The 6142-nt window shown below is 36.6% G+C and overlaps 1 protein-coding gene across 1 annotated transcript in view; it reads left to right on the top strand.

Annotated features, from left to right (window-relative positions):
• The window catches only part of DPP10 (dipeptidyl peptidase like 10), a 685907-nt gene that overhangs the window by 347672 nt on the left and 332093 nt on the right, over positions 1–6142 (top strand). The window lies entirely within an intron of this gene.

Genomic DNA, 6142 nt, shown 5'->3' with positions numbered 1-6142 from the left:
ATAGAAAATATGAACCAACCAATCACAAGCACTGAAATTGAAACTGTGATTAAAAATCTTATAACAAACAAAAGCTCAGGACAAGATGGCTTCACAGGTGAATTCTATCAAACATTTAGAGAAGAGCTAACACCTATCCTTCTCAAACTCTTCCAAAATATAGCAGAGGGACGAACACTCCCAAAGTCATTCTACGAGGCCACCATCACCCTGATACCAAAACCAGACAAAGATGTCACAAAGAAAGAAAACTACAGACCAATATCAGTGATGAACATAGATGCAAAAATCCTCAACAAAATATTAGCAAACGGAATCCAACAGCTCATTAATAGGATCATACACCATGATCAAGTGGGGTTTATCCCAGGAATGCAAGGATTCTTCAATATACGCAAATCAATCAATTTGATAAGCCATATTAACAAATTGAAGGAGAAAAATCATATGATCATCTCAATAGATGCAGAAAAAGCTTTTGACAAAATTCAACATCCATTTATAATAAAAACTCTCCAGAAAGTAGGCATAGAGGGAACTTAACATGATAAAGGCCATATATGACAAACCCACAGCCAACATTGTTCTCAATGGTGAAAAACTGAAACCATTTCCTCTAAGATCATGAACAAGACACGATTGCCCACTCTCACCACTATTATTCAACATAACTTTGGAAGTTTTAGCCACAGCAATCAGAGAAGAAAAAGAAATAAAAGGAATCCAAATCAGAGAAGAAAAAGTAAAGCTGCCATTGTTTGCAGATGACATGATACTATACATAGAGAATCCTAAAGATGCTACCAGAATACTGCTAGAGCTAATCAATGAATTTGGTAAAGTAACAGAATACAAAATTAATGCACATAAATCTCTTGCATTTGTATACATTAATGATGAAAAATCTGAAAGAGAAATTAAGGAAACACTCCCATTTATCATTGAAACAAAAAGAATGAAATACCTAGGAATAAACCTGCCTAAGGAGACAAAAGACCTGTATGCAGAAAACTATAAGACACTGATGAAAGAAATTAAAGATGATACCAACAGATGGAGAGACATACCATGTTCTTGGAGTGGAAGAATCAATGTGTGCAAATGACTATACTACCCAAAGCAATCTACAGATTCAATACAATCCCTATCAAACTACCAATGGCATTTCTCACAGAACTAGAACAAAAAATTTCACAATTTGTATGGAAACACAGAAGACCCCAAACAGCCAAAGCAATCTTGAGAAAGTAAAATGGAGCTGGAGGTATCAGACTCCCTGACTTCAGACTATACTACATAGCAACAGTAATCAAGACAGTATGGTACTGGCACAAAAACAGAAACATAGCTCAATGGAACAGAATAGAAAGCCCAGAGATAAACCCATGCACATATGGTCACCTTATTTTTGACAAAGGAGGCAAGAATATACAATGGAGAAAGGACAGCCTCTTCAATAAGTGGTGTTGGGAAAACTGGACAGCTACCTGTAAAAGAATGAAATTAGAACACTCCCTAACACCATACTCAAAAATAAACTCAAAATGGATTAAAGACCTAAATGTAAGGCCAGACATTATAAAACTTAGAGAAAAAAATATGCAGAACCCTCTATGACATAAATCACAGCAAGATCCTTTTTGACCCACCTCCTAGAAGAATGGTAATAAAAACACAAATAAACAAATGGGACCTAATGAAACTTAAAAGCTTTTGCACAGCAAAGGAAACCATAAACAAGACCAAAAGACAACCCTCAGAATGGGAGAAAATATTTGCAAATGAAGCAGCTGACAAAGGATTGATCTCCAAAAGTTACAAGCAGCTCATGCAGCTCAATATCAAAAAAACAAACAGCTCAATCCAAAAATGGGCAGAAGACCTAAATAGACATTTCTCCAAAGAAGATATACAGATTGCCAACAGACACATGAAAGAATGCTCAACATCATTAATTATTAGAGAAATGCAAACCAAAACTACAATGAGGTATCCCCTCACACCGGTCAGAATGGCCATCATCAAAAAATCTACAAACAATAAATGCTAGAGAGGGTGTGGAGAAAAGGGAACCCTCTTGCACTGTTGGTGGGAATGTAAATTGATACAGCCACTATGGAGAACAATATGGAGATTCCTTTAAAAACTAAAAGTAGAACTTCCATATGACCCAGCAATCCCACCACTTGGCATATACCCTGAGAAAACCATAATTCAAAAAGAGTCATGTACCACAGTGTTCATTGCCGCTCTATTTACAATAGCCAGGAAATGGAAGCAACCTAAGTGTCTAGCGACAGATGAATGGATAAAGAAGGTGTGGCCCATATATACAATGGAATATTACTCAGCCATAAAAAGAAACGAAACTGAGTTATTTGCAGTGAGGTGGACGGACCTAGAGACTGTCATACACGGTGAAGTAAGTCAGAAAGAGAAAAACAAATACCATATGCTAACATATATGGAATCTAAAAAAAAAAAAAATGTTCATGAAGAACCTATGGCCAGGACGGGAATAAAGACGCTGACCTACTGGAGAATGAACTTGATGACATGGGGAGGGGGAAGGGTAAGCTGGGACAAAGTGAGACAGTGGCATGTACATATATACACTATCAAATGTAAAACTGACAGCTAGTGGGAAGCAGTCACATAGCACAGGGATATCAGCTCGGTGCTTTGTGACCACCTAGAGCGGTGGGATAGGGAGGGTGGGAGGGAGGGAGACACAAGAGGGAAGAGATATGGGGATATATGTATATGTATAGATGTTTCACTTTGTTATAAAGTAGAAACTAACACACCATTGTAAAGCAATTATACTCCAGTAAAGATGTTAAAAAAATAAAGAGTATTTTACTGGAACTATTTTCTATGTTGAAAAATATTCAACAACAAGTGAGTGATAAAGGAATTATGTCATGTTCATGAATAGAACACTGTGCAACTGTTAAAAGAATGAGGTAGACACATGTGTACTGACATGAAACATTCTTTAAGATTATTAAATTTAAAAAGAAGTGCATCATCAAAAAACAGGCATCAGTGGAACAGAATAGAGAGCCCAGAAATAAATCCACATACTTATGGTCAATTAATCTATGACAAAGGAGGCAAGAATATACAATGGAGAAAAGACAATCTCTTCAATAAGTGGTGCTGGGAAAACTGGACAGCTATATGTAAATCAGTGAATTTAGAACATTTTCCCTCACTATATACAAAAATAAACTCAAGTGGATTACAGACCTAAACATAAACATGACACCATAAAACTACTAGGAAAGTACATAGGAGAACACTCTTTGACGTAAATCACAGCAATATTTTTTTCTGTCTCCTAAAGCAAAGAAAACAAAAGCAAAAATAAACAAATGGGACCTAATTAAACCTAGAAGCTTTAGCACAGCATGGGAAACCATCGACAAAACAAAATGACAACCTACTGAATGGGATAAAACTTTTGCAAATGATATGACTGATAAGGGGTTAATATCCAAAACATATAAAGAACTCATACAACTCAATATTAAAAAAACAAATGACCCAATTAGAAAATAGGTAGAAGACCTGAATAAACATTTTTCCAAAGAAGACATACAGATGGCCAACGGGCACATGAAAAGATGCTCAACATCATTAATCATCAGAGAAATGAAAATTAAAACCACAGTGATATATCACCTCACACCTGTCAGAATGGCTATCATCAAAAAGTCAATAAATAACAAATGCTGGTGAGGACGTGGAGGAAAGGGAACCCTTGTACACTGTTGGTGGGTATGTAAATTGGTGCAGACATTGTGGAAAACAGTATGGAAGTTTCTCAAAAAAACTGGAAGTAGAACTGCCATATGATTCAGCAATTCCACTCCTGGGTATATATCTGAATAAACCAAAAACATCAATTTGAAAAGATACATGTACCCCAATGTTCATAGGAACATTATTTACAATTGCCAAGATATGGAAGCAACCTATATGTCCATCAACAGATGAAGGGATAAAGAAAATGTGGTATATACATGGATATACAGTATGTGGATATACAATGGAATACTACTTAGCCATGAAAAAAGAATGAAATTTTGCCATTTGCTGCAACGTGGATGGACTTGGAGAGCATTGTGCTAAGTGAAATAAGTCAGACAGAGAAAGAAAAATACTGTATGATACCACTTATATGTGGAATCTAAAAAATACAACAAACTAGTGAATATAACAAAAAAGAAACAGACTCACAAATATAGAGAACAAACCAGGGGTTACCAGTGAGGAGAGGGAAGGAAGGAGGGGCAAGATAGGGGTAGGGGATTAAGAGGTGCAAACTACTATCTATAAAATAAGCTACAAGAATATATTGTACAATACAGGGAATATAGCCAATATTTTATAGTAATTATGAAGGGAATATAACCTTTAAAACTGTGAATCACTATGTTGTATACCTGAAGCTTATATAATATTGTACATTATACCTCAATTTTCAAAAAACATTAAAAAAAGTGCATCATAAAAAAAATTATGTGGCACACATATACAATGGAATATTACTCAGCCATAAAAAGAAATGAAATTGAGTTATTTGTATTGAGATGGATGGACCTAGAGTCTGTCATACAGAGTGAAGTAAGTCAGAAAGAGAAAAACAAATACCGTATGCTAACACATATATATGGAATCTAAAAAAAAAAAAAAAAAAAAGATTCTGAAGAACCTAGGGGCAGGACAGGAATAAAGACGCAGACATAGAGAATGGACTTGAGGACGTGGGGCGGGGAAAAGGTAAGCTGGGACGAAGTGAGAGAGTGGCATGGACATATACACACTACCAAATGTAAAATAGCTAGTGGGAAGCAGCCACATAGCACAGGGAGATCAGCTTTGTGCTTTGTGACCACCTAGAGGGGTGGGATAGGGAGGGTAGGAGGGAGGGAGATGCAAGAGGGAGGGGATATGGGGATATATGTATATGTATAGCTGATTCACTTTGTTATAAAGCAGAAACTAACACACAATTGTAAAGCAATTATACTCCAATAAAGATGTTTAAAAAAAATTAAGTGTAGTCTTTATCTTCTCAAACAAACTCCACTTCCTTCTATTTTGATTCTAAGGGAAATAAAAATTAATTTTCCTTCATCTATCCCAATATAATCCATCATCGGCTGCGGGTTTCCTCTTACTATGGGAGACAGTAAGGCCATATGTTACTTTATCTCTTCTGTTGAAGAAGAATCACTGTTCATGCTCTCTGGACTCCTCTTTCTCCCTAAGCCCTTAGATCCTCATCCCTATTTAGAATTCCGCAGTGTGCTGGTCCCCTGGGAAAAGAACCAGTCACTGACTGGCTTTTTGCTATATTTATTACCATGGTGCAGTAGAAGGGGAAAACCCTCCTTCTCTTAATTTATTGTGAAAATATTTTAAGGATGTTTGTTAAGACACGTTATTTATGCTAATCTGTGATGGCAGTGTCTATCCACATCAAGAGGTGGTCCAGAATTGAGAAAATGAAGAAAAATAACAGAGGCGTCGGTTGAGCTTGGACTATAGATTAAAGCAAGCGTTGATGGAGAGCAGGAAGACAGGAGACCAGAGTCAGCTGGCAAGGCTGAATTGAGTAACACAGGGGACCAGTATTGCTCTTGAGCCTGTGATCATATATTTGGGATAGAAAGGAAAGGGAAGAGAGGTAAAGGATAGAAATCAAAATAAATATTTATTATGCGCGTAACCCTGTTACTTGTCTTACATCACTAGAAAGGTCAGCAGGTAAAGTTAATGATAAAAAGAACCCGGTTTATCTATAGGTGATGAAAGAAATTCAGTAGGTGATACAAGGCCTTATTTTTAAGTTCACATAGGGCCATCTTTCAGTACACCTAAGTACAACTCAGATAGTAACTCGAAATCTTTGTTTCTTTTTCTCCTTTCTTAAAACGCTATTTGTCTTTCCTTGTGGCCCATGTCTTTCCAACATGTCATTGTCCCCATGTGACTAAGGTCAAGAAGAACCACTGGCCTTCTGTGCCATCCCTGACTCTAGTCGGAGAGTCATAGTGGACTCTCAGTCTTCTGAATGAAACATGGAAGAAAGACAAACTTCATTTTTGCTAGTATTGATTGCTTCTCATCA

Source organism: Balaenoptera physalus (genome assembly GCF_965194825.1).
Source record: "Balaenoptera physalus genome assembly, chromosome: 6".
In the NCBI taxonomy this organism is placed as follows: Eukaryota; Metazoa; Chordata; class Mammalia; order Artiodactyla; family Balaenopteridae; genus Balaenoptera; species Balaenoptera physalus.
The sequence above is the reverse complement of the archived record's forward strand: the minus strand, read 5'-3'. Positions and strand labels throughout refer to the sequence as shown.